This window comes from Peromyscus californicus, unplaced genomic scaffold (assembly GCF_007827085.1).
Source record: "Peromyscus californicus insignis strain IS unplaced genomic scaffold, ASM782708v3 Scaffold_8__1_contigs__length_139910024, whole genome shotgun sequence".
NCBI classification, from domain to species: domain Eukaryota; kingdom Metazoa; phylum Chordata; class Mammalia; order Rodentia; family Cricetidae; genus Peromyscus; species Peromyscus californicus.
Genome location: NW_026294606.1, coordinates 39,188,697 through 39,206,285, shown reverse-complemented (window position 1 = coordinate 39,206,285; position 17,589 = coordinate 39,188,697).

The following is a 17,589-nucleotide window of genomic DNA, read 5'->3' as shown; positions in this document are numbered from 1 at the left end:
TCCCCTGCCCACTAGGTGGCAATGCTATCTAAATTAAAAGTAGGTCTTGAATTCGGAAGACTCATCTATTTAGCAGTCTGCATTGAGTTTTTCTCATCTGTTGACCAAACAACGTTTGTTCACAGCTATGCAATGTTCTTTAAAAAATTTTTTAAAGATTTATTTATTTATTATGCATACAGTGTTCTGCCTGTATGTTTGCCTGCAGGCCAGAAGAGGGCACCAGATCTCATTAGAGACGGTTGTGAGCCACCATGTGGGTGCTGGGAATTGAACTCAGGACCGCTGGAAGAACAGCTAGTGTCTTAACCACTGAGCCATCTCTCCAGCCCCCTCAAAAAAATTGTTATGCAGTGTTTCATTATGTAGTCCAGGCTGGCCTCGAATTCCCTAGGCAGCCCATTTTGACTTTTACCTCAATACCCTCCTGCTTCTGCCTCCCATGGGCTAGGATTTCAGACAAGCACCACCATAACCAGCTTGTTCTTTAGAAGTTTAATTAATTAACCAAGATGAATGTATCCTCTCTCCCTACACATGGACTATATTGAAGCAAACAGAATGACCGTATTGGAAGGGTGGACAGAGGCCACCTAGGCTCCTTGTCTACCTCCAAACAGAATAAGGTTTCTATAGGATTTTTTTTCTTTGCTTGAGAAACATAACATTTCTCAGGTATCTATTCCAATATTTAACATGAAGTCAAGTGTTTTATTTATAGCTTGTTTGTAAAGCAAACAAATTCTGAGTAGCAACCATGTGCCAGGTACTGCGGGCCTTCATGGGTATACTGGGGGTCACCTGGCTGTCACCTTCTGAGGAATGGAAGATTTACTGTGGCTCCAGTTGACACAGCTGCGATGGTTAGCTTTAACTGTCTACTTGACACAACTTAGAATCACTTAGGAAGAGAGTTTCAAAGAGAGTGGCCTATGGGCATGTCCATGGGTGATTGGCTTGATTGCTTTAAGTATTGTAAGGCTCAACCTGAAAGCGGGTGGCGCCCGTCCCTTCTTTTGGGTTCTGAAGTGTATAAGAACAGTCATAGATGAGCACGGAGCATGCATGTGTTTACGTCTCCCTGCTCTTGACTGTGGATGTGACGTGACCAGCTGCCTCAAGTTCCTGTCTTGACGTCTTTGCTATGATGAGCTGAAACCTGGAATCAGGAAGTAAAATCAGCCTGCTTTCCCTAAGCTGATTGTTGTCTGGGTGTTTATCACAGCAACAGAAATGCAAATGTTAGCTCTTCTCAGGTTAACTAGAGAGCCTACCTTGTGACTAAGAAAGGAAGGCCTCGTGGGAAGAGAGTGGAGCATCGCAAGGCAGTTTTTGGAAATGAAAGAGGAGAGGAAGAGGGCACATGAGTTACTTTTCTTGTGGTTGTGGCATGAGAAACCCCTGACAACAGCAATGTGAGGAAGGAATGGTTTGCCTCATGGTTTGATGATCCAGTCCACCAAGGTGGGAAGGCACAGTGGCAAGAGCAGCCTCGTCATGTGGCAACAGGCCTGTGAGGAAACTGGTTACATTCTGTCCATGGTCAAGAAACCACAGAAAAGTGAATGCTGGTACCTAGCCTACCAACCTCCAGATCCATGAGCATGTAACTTTCTTGTAGATGTAACCAACGGTCTTATCAAATAAGAAACACAGAGCCGGGCTGGAGAGATGGCTCAGAGCTTAAGAGCACTGACTGCACTTCCAGAGGTCCTGAGTTCAATTCCCAGCAACCACATGGTGACTCACAACCATCTGTAATGAGATCTGGTGCCCTCTTCTGTATACATAATAAATAAATAAATTTAAAAAAAAAAAAAAAAAAAAAAGAAACACAGAGCCAATTCAGAGAAGAAAACCAAGAGGTCAGAGCTAAGAGCCTCACCCTTCCTGATTCAGGGATCCTCTCCAGCCAAGAGAGCTCTGCCAAGAGAGCTCTCCGAAAAGGACCTACTTCCTGTGTGTCTGTCTTTAAAGTCTTCCTGTTCTGCCTTCTCATTGGTTGTAAACCCAAACATGTGACTGCCTCGTCACTGCCTGAATGTACCGCCCTCCAGGTCCTTAAAGGCGTGCGCCACCGCCGCCACGCACTTGCTATGGCTCTAATAGCTCTGACCCCCAGGCAACTTTATTTATTAACATACAATTAAAATCACATTTCAGTATAAGTAAAATACTACCACACTTTCTTTTCTTTATAAAGTGTCCAATCTTGAGTTTCTTCTCACAGCAACAGAAAACGGACTAAGACATTTGGTTGTTCAGCCAAAATTGCAAAAGTCTGCTATTGAACTTGTGCCATGGCTACCAAACTGGAATATGACACAGCTTCTAAAATTAATGGGTCACAGCCCTGTAATGAGTATCACATTACTGAAGTTGGGAGTTGTTGCAAAAGTTATGGTAATAGAAAAAAGTTTTTGAATACACTATGACCAAAAGTTGATTCAAAATCAAAGACGTTATAACTCAGAGGGGTGTGTGGCAGAGCTCGCCCCTGTTCAACTGTGTGTGTTCCTGTAGCCTTGGTCTGGTATTAGTTTCTTTTCTGATATTGTGATGAAATACCATGGCCAAAAGCATCTTATGGGAGAAAGCTTACTATAGTTTAACTGTTCCAGAGGACTCATCCATCATGGTGGGCAGGCAAGGCAGTGGAAGTAGTGAGTGAGCTGGGTTACCACATCGCAACCACATGTGCGGGAAGCAGAGAGAATGACTGAAGATGGGGTAAAGCCACAAACCCCGAAAGCCCATCCCCCAGTGACGTACTTCTTCCAGCAAGGCATCTCTTCTAAAGGGCCCATAACCTCCCTACAGTACCAGCTAGAGACCAACTGTCTAAAGACCTGAGCCTGTTGGGGGCATTTCTCATTTTAAATCCCCACAGTTCTAAACATACCCGTGCACTTTGTGACGTGCGTGCCATCGTGCGATGTAACACCAAGGGATTCTGCCTCAAACACCTCAGCTCAGGTATGAGACTATTACACGTTGGGATATTGGTTTTTTGTTTTGTTTTCGGTTTTTGCTTGTTTTCTTTGGTTTTGGTTTGGGTTTGGGTTTTGGTTTTGGTTTTCAAGACAGGGTTTCTCAGTGTTGCCCTGGAACTAGCTCTGTAGACCAGCCTGGGCTTAAATTCACAGATCCGCCTGCCTCTGTCTTCTAAGTGCTGGGGTTAAAGGCCTGCATCACCACTGCCCAGCAATACTGGATTTTTGTTGTTTTGTTTACATAGTTTTTTGCCCTTATAAAAACATAATAGTTTAATTATGGAAAACTCTTTCAATATTGTTCTACCATCGTTCCTCAGCATGTCTCAAATTAATACACCTTTGGATTGGATTGTGTTAGAATGTCTGAGTTTTTTTAAAATTATTATTATCAACTGTGTGTGTGTGTGTGTGTGTGTGTGTGTGTGTGTGTGTGCGCGTGCGTGCGTGCGCATGTGGAGGTGAGAGGGAAACTTTATGGCATGGCTTCTCTCCTTATGCTTTTACCTAGGTTCTAGGAATCAAACACAGGTAAGGAGCCTTGTGTGGCAAGCATTTTACCATCGGGGCCATCTATCTCATTAGCTCCTAACGGCCCAGTTTTGAAACTGCTGTTTGAGTTTCTGACTTGAGTTTCATTTACAAGAAACAGTGTTCTCAGCACTGACAATTATAAAAAAAAAAATCAAAAAATATGCATCAAAGCCGGGCATGGCAGTGCACTCAGAAGACAGAAACAGGAAGCTCGGGATTTCAAGGTTATCCTTAGCTACGTAGTGAGTTTGGACCAGTCTGGGCTACAGGAGATTTTATCTAAACAGACAAACAAGGCAGCAAACAAAACATACAGTTAAAAATGGTTGCAGGAGGAAAACATTTAAGAGGACCTGTACCTACAGCGACGTGTACTTTAAAGGTCTATCTAAAAATCAAACCAAAAAAAAAGGACAAAAAGCAGTAATAACCCACTAGCACTCTTCATCCTCTTTGTCAAGCCATATGCTTACTATTCTGCAAAATCCTAGCACCAGTGAATGAAGCAGAAGCCCCAAAGACACTGTGGGCTACAGCAGATGCTCTGCAGGAATTCAAGCAGCTGGCAGGAGACAGAGCACATCTTTGAGGCAGTTATCTTGGTTTCTTTTCCTAGTTGCTGTGATAAAATGCTCTGGCAAAAGTGACTTAAAGAAGAACAATTTATTTGTGGCTCACAATTCAAGGTAGAGGCCGTCGTGGAAGTCCAGGCAGCAGGATCTGGTCACATCGCTGGTCACATTTACTGGTCAGAAACACCAGCAAACACAGGCTGCTGCTCATCTCCCTTTCTCTACTTATATTCAAGAACCCCTGCCCATGGAATGGTGCCACCTCTAACTAAGATGGATCTTCACACATCAATTAATGAAACCAAGTCATCGCCCACAGACAAGCCCAGGGGCCCATCTCCCAGGTGACTACAGATTCTGTCAAGTTTACACTGACACTGACCTTCAGCACTGAAGGAACTAGTACTTGTCTCTTGTGTCTCTGCTGCAGCTTCTGTTTAGCTTCCTGTTTCTTTAAATATCACTGCGAGGGGGGCGGGGGCGGGGGAGCCTCCAGCGCACAGGGCTCAGAGGGAAATCCACAGAGTTGGCCTGTACTAGTGTTAGTTTTTCGGCTGCGTTGTGTTCTTACCCTGCAAGGAAATGCCACGAAACACGACAGAATCCGCTAACAAGAGTTTTATTAAAGGGACAAAGAGTGAGCAGGCCTGTGGGAAACACGTGTGTGGAGAGGAAGAAGGAACCGGGAACATGGCGCCTGATTTTAAAGGCTGGGCGTGGACAGATCAGCGTCACTACTACACGCAAGCGCGTAGATCACATGGCCACGTTGCGCGCTTACGTGGCTAGTGGGACGTCATGGATCTTGGTCCCGCGAGATGCCCTGACCCGGAAATGGCTATCTGGACCTGGACCTAGCCAGGCGGAAGTATCCGCCAGGCATAGGCAGACACGCCTGACCGTGGGGGCTTGTTGTAAACCTTTCAACTAGACTTTTTTATCTGAGGGGGGTAAGGAGAAAAAGACACTCACACTCTCCTTTGATAGTTTCCTTTTTTTATTCTCTATTCTTCGTGTTCCTTCTGTGATCATTCATGGTTGGTTGAAGAAAGAAGGCACTCCAAGACGAAATCTTAAGACCCATGTGACAGCAGGAAGCTCCAGCCTCCTCTGATGGACTGAACCCCCGAACAGCACAGGGGTACAAAGGCATATTTATTGATTGTTACAGAAAATATTCCTCATACCAAAGTCCCTAATCTTAATTTACATGTCTTACTGATGGAGAGTATCCCATGCCCCCATGACTCTGGTCCTTTATTATGCAATTAATCGTGTGCAATACACGATAATACAAGAGCCTCAGGTCTTGTGACCAAAGTCATGGGATGGCTGCAAAACCCCTTTAGCAAAACAATCACTGTCTTCCACAAGGATTCTTCAAGGTCAAGGTATTTCTAAACAACAGCTGTTCATTCTAATATCTACCCCATACATTCTGCTAAATTCCTATAGAGTACAGGTAAAAACACATTTTTTTTTTATCTCCCTCACATGATTAAAAACAAAGGCACCCCAATAACCCATATACATTCACATCTAAGTAACTTGTTACATATTAACAGAACATGAGCAAGCAGAAAGTAGTTTTTCATAGCCAACTCTTGTTGGCAGGCGATAGCGGCAGCATACATATAAAGGCACAGCAGAAGCAAAAGATGTTCTGGGGTCTGGGGTCTCAGGGCCTTGCCTAACAGAGATTCACCCATCGGGAGTTGCCTCCTGGTGGGCTGACACCTAGAACTTCAGTTACCGCCTGCTGCTTCTCTGACATGGCCACCAGCATTCAAATTTCCTTTTTTGTTTTATTAGTGATAAGTCTGAAGAAGTACAGGATGACCTTGAACTCCTGATCCTCCTGTGCCAACCAGGTGCGGGGGATTACAGGTGTGTGTCATCACACCCTTTTAGTAAATTATTGTCTTGACTAAATCTTTATCAGTTCTGGTTTGGGAAATGCTGCCCCTCCCCATCAACCCATCAGCTTATCACAATGTTCTTAACAAGACATAAACTAAATCACCTCCTTATTAATCCTGCTGCCAAGAGAAAATAAAAAGGTACCTTTCTAGCTGGGCGTAGTGGCATACACCTTTAATCAGAGCACTCTGGAGGCAGAGGCAGGCGGATCTCTGAGTTCGAGGCCAGCCTGGTCCACAATGGGAGTTCCAGGACAGCCAGGGCTACACAGAGAAACCCTGTCTCAAAAAAAAAAACAAAACCAAACCCTGCACCTTTCATCTTCGTGCACAAATAAGCACACAGGAGGCCCAGTGTTCTGTACTGTTGGCCTTCCTTTCATGTCCTGTGCACCTTGAAGACCTTTTCAAATGGTCTGTGTAGCTGTTCCTTCCAAGCAGTTTAAAGCTGTCTGGAACTCTCTTGTGTAGATGTATTAATACTATGATTTTTTTTTCCTTGGCACCCAGATGTTTTTTTTACATGCCACCACGTTATGAACTTACTTTTAGTTCAGACGATGGAGCCAGACTGACTGGGTTTCAATCTCGTGCTGGGTTTGGTCTGGCTTGGTCTTACACAAGTTTTGTGTGTTGTAGTGAGTGTGCACTCACATGAGTCCAGAAGACGTTTCCTTGTGCTCATGCACTGCCTCTGGCTTTTACACTCTCTCCACCTCCTCTTCTGAAATGATCCTTGAGCCTTGGGAGGGGGTGCATGCGGTATGTGTGTTCCCTTTAGGGTTGAGCCATTCTGGAGTCTCTTACTCTTTGCTCTTTAACCAGTTGTAGGTGTGTGTTAGTTACCGTCTACTGCAAATAGAAGCTCTTCAGGGAGTTGAGAGATACATTGATTTCTATGTGTATTCCAGATGAAACACATATATCTGGAGTTCTTTTTATTTTTAATGTGCTCATGTTTAATGCACATGCCTGCACCGAGGCCGGTCTTGGGTATCATTTCTCAGGAACCATCCACTTTTTAAAATTTTTAGATTACATTCACTTATTTACTGTGGCAGGTGTGGGGTGGAGGAGGGAATGGGCAGAGATTCTTCTGCCTTGCAAATGCTGGGATTAAAGGCATGTGCCACCCTACCCGATTTAGAGTAGTCTTTGTTGTTGTTGTTGGTTTTGTTGTTGTTGTATTTTTTAAAATGATTTATTATGTGTCTTTGTGTAGGTATGTGCACATGAGTGGCCAATGCTATGTAGGTCAGAGGGGTCTCAATGGAGCTGGAGCTGGAGGTGGTTGTGAGCCACCCGAAATGGGTGCTAGAAAACCAACTTAGATCCTCTGCAAATTAAGAGCAGTGTGTGTTCTTTTTTCTTTTTTTTTGGTTTTTCGAGACAGGGTTTCTCTGTGTAGCTTTGCGCCTGTCCTGGAACTCACTTGATAGCCCAGGCTGGCCTCGAACTCACAGAGATCCGCCTGGCTCTGCCTCCCGAGTGCTGGGAGTAAAGGCGTGCGCCACCACCGCCTGGCCAGTGTGTGTTCTTAACAGCTGTCCCATCTCACCAGCCACCAGCCAGCAGCAGGACCTTCTTTTGTTGAGCAGTGAACTTAGTTCCCAGGGATCAGTCACTAAGAACTAGCTACAGCATAACTAGTCTATGTTCATTTCCAGGCGTCTCTCAAATCTAAGAGAAGCTGGTCACATGGCCAGTAAGCTTTGAGGCAGTGTCTACTGTGAAAGGAAAGTGTCCCCAAGAAGAACGGCCCCCAAAGGACTCCTCTCTTCTGCCTTTACCCTGTGATATTAGGAACTGTTGCAGTCATTTCAAAGTCATGAATCACCAAGAAGAAGAACTGAGAGCAGGAGGCAGGAAGGATGCCAGGGTGACTCATGTCCTCACTTCCAACTTTCATTTCTTCCTGCGGTCTGCTCTGCAGAGAAGTCATGACGAATCTGGTTTGGCATAACATTCTTCTGCAAAGCCACTCACCGTCTGTGTAGAGAGTTTAGATATTTCTCTTAGGGCAAAGTGGGTACTTGATTTTGTTCTAAAAAAAACCTTCTAGGCAGAGAACCTTCCAGGCTTCCGTCTCCTTGTGTGAATGACTCCACTGTTGGGTTTGTGGCACAGAATTCCAGACACCGGAAATGGTGATGCAGTGACAGTAAAGTGGTTCTGAAATTCACAGAGTCACAGGTACTTTGTTCAATCACCTGCTGCCAACAATCCTGGATTCTTTGTTCCTGTCCATGCTCCAGCTTCCATTTGTGATCCACTAATTCCGTTCCTTGGCATCTTTTACTGCTTTCTTATGGACTGCTAGAAACTTCTTTTTCTCTCTCTCTCCTAAAGCCTCTCTCTACTTCTTTATCCTTACCTTCATTAATTTCCTCCTTGTATGTCACCGACTCAAATACTCTAATTTCTCCATCCTTGGGTCCTCACAGACATCTTCTTATCTTCCATCCAGGTTGCCTGGCAGCCTTAGGTTCCATTCTACCCCCTTCCTCACCCCCACCCCTTATTTCTTGCCAGTGGTGCTGGAGATCAGCCTAGGGACTCAGGCATGGTAAGTTATCTAGTAGCTCTACTAGGGAGTTGCAACCTCAGCTCTGTACATGCACGCACGGCCCCCCATCCCCCCCCCCCACCCCCCCCCTCCTTTAAAAAAATAAACTCATCCCTGGGGCTCCCAAGCTCCCTTAGGGAACTTCCCATCTGTAAGGCTACTCTATTCATTCATTCTCCATTTATTTTCAACTGTGCAATAGGATCTTGAAGGGCACTCATCCCTGGTCTACGCCACACACATACTCTCTCTGGGGCTAGTATCATTTCAGATGAATGATCTGTGTATCCTGAGTTCCCATTCATCTGTCAATGCTCATACCTGCCGAATTCCGTTTGTTTGTTTCTTTGTTTTTGAGACAGGGTTTCTCTGTTCTCTGTAGCTTTGGAGCTCTCTCTGTAGACCAGGCTGGCCTCAGATTCACGGAGATCCACTTGCCTCTGCCTCCTGAGTGCTGGGATTAAAGGCGTGTGCCACCACCGTCAGGCACCTGCTGCATTTTTGACATCAAGTTTCCATTCCCATAGCTACCCTAAAACTGTTCTCTAAGCAGGCAATAGTGACTTCTGTTTAGCTGAAGCCACCCATCTTTTCCAGATGCTAGTAGTAGTATTGTCGAGATAGGTCTCATATCACTGTTATGCTCAGATCTCAGATCTCGGGGACCCCCAAAAGATCACCACAGAGACCGAATCCCACATGTAAAAGCGAAGAGCCTTTATTATTTCAGGCTTGGAGCTTAGGCCCTCTGCCTGCCACAGAAGTGAAAGCAGAGAGCCCAGAGCCCAGGCAGGGTGGGGTTTTTATCATAGCAGAGGTTGGGGTGAGGAGGATTTCCAGGGTTCAGGATCCTGACTGGCTGACTTTTGTCTAGGGGTATTTGGGAATGTTTGGAATGTCAGGTATTTCCTCTTAGATGCAGGCCCCACTGGGTGGGGTTAGCTTATGGCTCTTCCTGGGTCCAGGTGTTGCCTACCAGAAGCTGTATCTGGGCCTCAGGTATTTTTCCTTAGATGCAGGCCCCACTGGGTGAAGTCTGCCAGAAGCTGTATCTGGGCCTCTAAGACTGTCAGGGCAGCTGTGTGGTCAAGCTATTTTGGGGTCCCTCTACAATATGCTATCACTCTCTCAGACAGAAAAGCTCCAGGGTTGAAATCTGGAGACATGCTGGCGCTGCTGTTTTTGTGACCAAACTTCGCTGTCCACGAACAAGTTAGTCTGTGCAGACTAGACGTGAGTAGATTTTTGTTGTTGTTTTTCTGAAACAGTTTCTCCGTGTAACGGCACTAGCTATCCTGGAACTCACTCTGTAGACCACGCTGGCTTCAGACTCAAGAGATCCGCCTGCCTCTGCCTCCTGAGTGCTGGGATTAAAGGTGTGCGCCAGTGCTACCCAGCTTTTGAGTAGATCTTTATTGCAATGATTTAACTGTTAATCATAAATATGGTCTGTGTTTGATCAACTTCAGATAAAAATTCAGGGACAATGTATTTGTGAGTTCCTCAACAATGTGGTAACTGCTGATCATAAATAGGAAATGGAATGAGAGTATTATGAAACCCAGATTTTGTAACGGGAGAGGAAATATATGCAATCTATGTGTTAAAGGTAACAAGTCTGTAAATACTTTATTGGCTTTTCCCTTTTCTTTTCTTTCCCTTTTATCTCACCTGGGGTGGGGGGCAGCCTCCAAGAGCACAGGGCTAGAAGGAATCCACCGGGACATGTGCGTATACTAGACATTTTTATCTGAGAGGGTTAGGGAAAAAGACACTCACACCCTCTCTTGACGATTTCTTTCTTTATTCTCTGTTCTTCCATGTTCTTTCTGTGTTCTTTCACTGTCAATTGAAGAAAGAAGGTACTCCAAGATGAAATTTTAAGGCCTATGTGGCAGCAGGAATGGCCAGCCTCTTTGGATGGACTGAACTGGACTGGCCCCAGAACAACTGTATAAAGCTGTATTTACTGATTGTTACACAAAGTATTTCCTCATATGAGGCCCTTAACCTTAATCTACATGTCTTACTGAAGGGGAGCACCATATGACTCCATGACTCTAGTCCTTTACTATGCATCATGTGCAATACACAATAATACAAGAACCCCATGTGTGCCTGAGGTGTCTTGTGACCGAAGTCATGAGATGGCTGCAAAGCCCCCTCAGCAAAACAATCATTGTTTCCCACAAGGATTCTTCAAGGTCAAAGTACTTCTGAAAAACAGCTGTTCATTCTAATATTTATCCTATGTAATGAGTCTGCTAAATTCCTACAGAGTACGGGTAAAAACATGTGTTTTTTCACAGCCAACTCTTTTGTCAGCAGGCTGCACATTGCAGTCACAAAGAAAGAATCAATCATTTTACTATTTATCTTGAAAGTTAGTTCTATAAGGACTCACTAACTGTTGTTTGTTTTTACTCTTTAGGGGGCCTGCCACCCAGCTCCCAAATAAATACACACGGAGGCTTATTCTTACTTATAAATGCCCAGCCTTAGCTTGGCTTGTTGCTAGCCAGCGTTCCTTAACTTTAAATTAATTATCTCATTAATTTTTGGCCTTGAGGCTTTTAGCTTTCTCTATTCCTGTATACCTTTCTTCATTTCTTACTCTGTGGCTTGTTTTGTAGCTGGGTGGCTGGCCACTGGGTCCTCTTCCTTCTCTTGCTACTAGATATCGATATCCCTCTCCCAGATTTCTCCTTCTATATCTTCTCTTTGCCTGTCAGCCCCATCTATCCTTTCTCCTGCCTTGCTATTGGCTGTTCAGTTCTTTATTAGACCATCAGGTGTTTTAGACAGGCAAAGTATCACAGCTTCAGAGTTAAACAAATGCAACATAAACAAAAGTATTAAAATAATATTTCCCAACAACAAACCTAAACTTTTATACATAAAAACCATCAGTCAGTTGTACTTTAGATCTTTAGGGTGCATATCCATTCATCAATAGTTTTTTTATATAAAGAGATTGAGGGCAGAAATGGGTACAAGGAATTAATCATCTTTGATCATCAACCAATTCCAGCAATTAGGTAATAACAGTTGGGCTGCTTTGTATTTTTGACACAGCTTAGCTATGTGTCCTAGTGAACTTGATATTGTTTTCTGGGGTTTTTCAGCTTAAAGCTATTATCAAAACTCTTATCTAACCTGAAGTTATTATAAGGCTTTGTTTCTGTTAATGATGCACACAGAAACCTGTGACTGCATCCCTCAGCATTGAGATGAAAGGAATTTGAGCCAGCTCCTCTGACATGGCCACTGGCACCTTTTGTTGTTGGTCTTTGGTTTTTTGCCATTTGAAACAAGTTTTCACTCTGTGGTTCAGAGCTTCAGGCAGTTCTCCCACGTGCTGAATTAGGGTGAGCCGCCATGCCTGCTGTTGGCAGTCTTGCTGTCATATATTTAGTTGATGTAAGCACATGCTTGAGTAACCCTTTCTTAATTTGGTATAAAAGCAGGAGACAGGACAGTGCAGTGCTGGCTTTCTATTGGGGTTAGGAGAGAACCTAGGAGTGCTCTTTTAGATTGGTCTTGATTCTTCCAGAGATGGCTGGTACAGAACCTTTTTACAAGGTGTTACTACAAATGTAACATCTTGAAACCTGGATGTGATGGTGCATGCTTGTATTGCTAGCACTTGGGAAGCTGAAGTAGGAGGTCGCTGAACCCAGGGGTCCCAGGACCCCTTCTAAAAAAGAAAGAGTAATCTCTTTTTGTGATAGTTGCATTTCCATTAAGGAAATTTCACAGTGTATCTGGTGTTGTAATGAAAACTCTGAGGATGTGGCCATATACTCCTTTAATCCCAGCATTAGAGAGGCTGAGGCAGGAGGCTTTCCTAGAGTTAGAGGCTGTCTGGACTTCATAGTAAGACTCTGTTACTTAAAAAAAAAATCTTATTTTATATGTATGTTTGCCTGCATTCAGGTATGTGTCCAGACACTAGAAGAGGGCGTTGGATCCCCTAGAACTGGAATTAAGGATGTCTGTGAGCCACTGTGTAGGAACTGGCTGTAGAACCCAGACAAGCCACCTCTCTAGCCCTGAGACTGTGTTTCAAATACAACGACATCATATTCCTTTGCCTGCCATTTCAGTTTTATAACCTTTGTATAGTTAAATAACACGTGTCATCTTATCTAAAAAAAATTCCAGAAGAAATTAAACAGCTCTTTTTCTTTTCTTTTTTTTTTTTAAATTGTTTTGTTTTTTCAAGACAGGGTTTCTCTGTGTGTATTCCTGGATGTCCTGGAACTCACTCTGTATACCAGGCTGGTCTCAAACTCAAAGAGATCCACCTGCCTCTGCCTCCTGAGTGCTGGCATTAAAGGTGTGTGCTGCTACCACCCAGTTAAACAGATATTTTTAACCAAGGTGCCACCATCTTGGCTCCACCAATCTGGTTGTTTGAAGCATCCTGGCCCAAACTTGGTGATTTCTAACATAATGAAGTATACTTTTTTCCATAGTAGGTGAATCTAAGTCTTTGGTGTTTTTTTAGACCTTGTTAGAAGAGGTGTCTCTCATATAGTCCTCCTGACTTCAAACAAACACATGATGAAGCTGAAGATAACCCTGAACCCTCCTGCCCTTACCTCTCAGTGCCGGAAGTACAGGCTTGAGCGATTCCTACTAAATCTTATTTACTTACTTACTTATTTTATGTGTGTTGGGGTACATGTAAAGTTGCACGTGCTTTGGGTGCCTCAGGGAGGATACTGAGTGTCCTGCTCTGTCAAGTTCTGCTGTATTCCCCTGAGACAGTATTTATCTGCGGCTTGGCTCGAGCACAAGCCCCAGCAATGCCGTTTTAGACCACCATAATGCTAGGGTTACAGGCACACTTAGGCATGCCTATGTGCCCGGGATTTGAACTCAGGACCTTGTGCTTGTACAGAAAGCACTCTATTTGCTGAGCCATCTCTCCAGCTTCCCCCAGAAAAATCTGAGTCTCAGCCTTTTAATTTCACTGGAGAACATTATGGTCAGAGATTTAATTTCTGCCCATTTCCCTTGACCACACTCACTATTTTATTGCCTTTCCAAGTTTCAGAGAAAATGGAGCCAGAACAGTTTTCTCCCTTTGAGGCATATGGTTTCTGTGTTGTGGCGCATTTCACTAAGAGCTGGCCAAGGTGCACAGCACAAATTGTAGGATTTGTTCGGCTTATAACCTGTTACCTTCAATTCTGAAACTAAAACCTAACATTTTCCTTAACACCTCTCCATCCTGATTTTGTTTTGTTTTTGATACAGGGACTCTATATTGACCTCATTTGCCTCAAACTCCTGGGCTTTTTGTGATTCTCCTGTCTCAGATACCTACCACAGCACCCAGCTGGCTCTCCCTGCACATAATTGTTGTAGCAGCATAAAAATTCTTCATTGTTCTTAGATATGACACCAAAAGTACAAACACAAGGAAAAAATAGTAAATTTGATTTTTTTGGTACCAGGAAGGATGTCATCAAAGGGGGGATGGGGAAATGCCGGAGAAAATATTTGCAGTGTATTCCTACACTTCAATAAGAAATTTTAAATAGGCAAATCTCTGAATAGATGTTTCTTTAAAAAAGACAGAAAAATGACCAGTAAGTACATGAAAAGTACATGATTCAGAAATTCTACTCCTTGGTTACTATCCAAGAGAATTTGAAGAGCTATATATGTATTCAGAACTTTTAAGCAAGCGTTACTAACAGCATTATAATAGCAAAAGGCAGAAACAATTTAATGTTTAACAGTTGAAGGGCCGGCAAAAATAGAACACCTGCCTTAGCACGGAGTATTATTCATCAACAAAAATTAAGTATTGGTAAATTATGAGTAGATCTTAAAAACATGTTAACGGGGCCAAGGAGATGGCTCAGGGGAAGAGTGCATACTCTTTTACAGAGGGCCAGAGTTCAATTCCTAGCACCCATGTCTGGGGACTCACAACCACCTATATTTCCAGCTCCAGGGAATAGACATTTCTGGTTTTTTCCATAGGCATTGGTTCTCATGTGCTAGAGTGTGCTCGTGTGTACACACACACACACACACACACACACACACACACGTTTTTAAAAAAACTATTAAGAAACTAATCACAAAACATTACATCACATACTGCATTTCATTTACATAAAATCTAGAAAGGATAAGCCTAAAGAAACAATATAAATTGGTGGTTTCCAAGGGTTGGAAAGGAGAATGACTAATAAATGGGTACGAGGTCTTTTTGCTTTAAGAATGTGATGGTTACTTTACTCTGCAAAAATACTAAACACCATTAGAATGTATACATTAAAGAGATCAATATGTGTGGCATATGTGTTCATTTCTATAAAGGCCATTAAATTCTTCCATGAAAATGATCATGTGTATATATACTTGCTAATATCATTAACTCTGAAATAATTTTACTCATGTTTTTCAGTTTGTGATTGTGAGGATAAATCAGCAAAGGAGTATTCCAAGCTTTATCACATATTTTTTTAATTGAAAATTATGTTTATTACGTGTAGTGGTATGTGTGTTCATGACATGGCCTGTGTGTGGAGGTCATAAGACTTCTGTGTGGGACCTGGGATCGAACTCAAGTAGGGTTTGGCAGCTTGTGCCTTTATTCACGGAGCCATCTCCCAAGTCATTCTTTTGGTTTTTTTTTTTTTTTTTTTTTTTGGTTTTTCGAGACAGGGTTTCTCTGTGTAGCTTTGCGCCTTTCCTGGAACTCACTTGGTAGCCCAGGCTGGCCTCGAACTCACAGAGATCCGCCTGTCTCTGCCTCCCGAGTGCTGGGATTAAAGGCGTGTGCCACCACGGCCCGGCATTCTTTTGGTTTTTTAAAACACTGGGTCCTACCTACTATATAGCCCTGGATGGCCTGGAACATGCTATATAGACTAGGCTGATCTCAAACTTGTAGCAATCCCCATCTGTCAGCCTCCCTAGCTCTGGCGTTACAGACCTGTGCCACCACACTGGTTTTGTTTTTGTTTTTTGTTTGGTGGTGGTGGTGGTGGAGACAGGGTTTCTATGGTATTCCAGGCTGACCTTGAATGTTTGAAGGAGAGTGACCTGGAACTTGCAGCAATCCTCTTGCTTCTGCCTCCTGAGTGTTGGGATGACAGCCACTATAGCCAACTCAAATTTTTTTATTTTCTAAAGTTAGGAATAAGTTGGGAAGATCAGGAATCTCATCCTTGGTTTTGGACAACTTACACTGAAGGATAGGCCCTAGTAATTTCTTTGGCTTATGGATAAAGGGTGATTATAGTTCGTACATCTTGATTTCACCAACTGAAAAGCAGCTATTTAGGAGACTGGACTTCTAAATTTTCATCAGAGTAGCCAGGAATGAAGCACACAGGCTTTGCTCCACGTGGAGTATCGACTTTCGCTGATTAATTATGTAACTTAGTTTTATCACACAATAGCTCCCAGAAACCGAGTCAGCGCTCTTTGGGGTCAAGGACGGCGTGATTCAGCGGTAAACGTTCCAGTGTCCTCTTTACTGTTGAGGACAGAGCCAGAAGGACGGGATGTAGGTCTGAGGTCCTCGGGGATCCCTGTTCTCACCAGGGTGGGGAATTGCACGTCGAGTTCGGCAGCCTCTTCGATGCCAGCAGCAACCCATACAGGACATCTCTGACCTCGCTTAAAGCCTGAGGTCCACTTTCCGTGGTGGCGCGGGAAGCCAGGTGAGGATAGAGCCCTACACGCTAACTCGCTGGGCTGTAAACAAGTTCCATTCCAGGCACTCGAAATGGATTCTCCGTTGTTGCAAGTTACCAACCGGCCGACTCCCGAGAATAATAAAGTAAATCTAACACCATCCCGTAAGCTTCCAAAGCACTACCGGGTTCTTTCCCCACCCTGCCCCTTCCGACGCCCATTTTCCCGCCCACTTCCCCGGCTTTGGCTCTTGGGATTCTCTAGAGCAGTGTTCTCAATCTTCCTAATGCTAATACAGTTCTTCATATTTGGTGATGACCCCCTTCCCCAACCGTAAAATTGTTTCCGTTGCTATTTCCTAACTGTAATTTTGCCACTATTAGGAATCGTAATGTAAGTATCTGTGTTTTCCGGCGCTCTAAGACCCCTGTGAAAGGTCCTTGGGCCCCAAAGGAGCACCGACCACACAGGTTGAGCATCGCTGCTCTGCAGGGGATCAATCAGCCCCCAAGTCCAACCAGAGGCGCCCAGCAGAGCGCGGAGGCAGAGCGACACAACCCCGTGCTTCGTCACGAAGGGCGTGGGGGCGTGCTTTTATGACGTAAAAGAGGGCGGGGCAGAGGCCAACGCCGGAGACCCCGACAGGCTGAAGGAGGGGCGGAGGGAGTGGCGGGAGCCCCTTTCCACGCCTTAGGACTTTCCATCTTGAGGAAGAGGGGAGTACGTGTTCTCAAACTCCCCTTAGGGAAAGAAACACCACAGGGAAATCTTCATTTCCAAGCCGCTCACTATTTACAAAGAGTTTTATGTATGATAGATTATCGATCTTCGGTTCTCTATCTTCGCGATCGTGAGAACCTCCACACTCCCGTCCCTGCCTCCCCCCTCGCCCTTGCACATATGTTAGCGGCCAGAGTGCGCGCAGGCGCAGAGCGCTCGGGGCGGTGCCGCTGAGGGGCGGGTGACGCAGCGGCCGTCGCTGCCATTTTAAGTTGTTTGTTCTTGTTTCTTTTCCTCAAACGCGACTCAGCCCCGGACCCGGGAGGTTCCCGAGGCAGCCGCCGCTTCTGCAGCCACTCCGGTGCGGGGGGAAACGAGGCTGTGGCCCCGCGGACGCTCGCCCTCCTCCACTCCGGCTCGCTCTCTCTTTTTTTTTAACCCCCTTCCTCGGGGCTCTTTGGGACTCTTTCCTTCCTGAACCAGACTGTCGGGCGAAGTAGGCCTAGGCCTCGGGAGCCGACGCTTGAACTGAGATAACTTTGCCGTGCTCACTCCGCGGACAGGCCGTAGCGCAGGGCTTCCTCCCCTCCCCTCCCCGTCCCTCCCGCGCGCTTTCC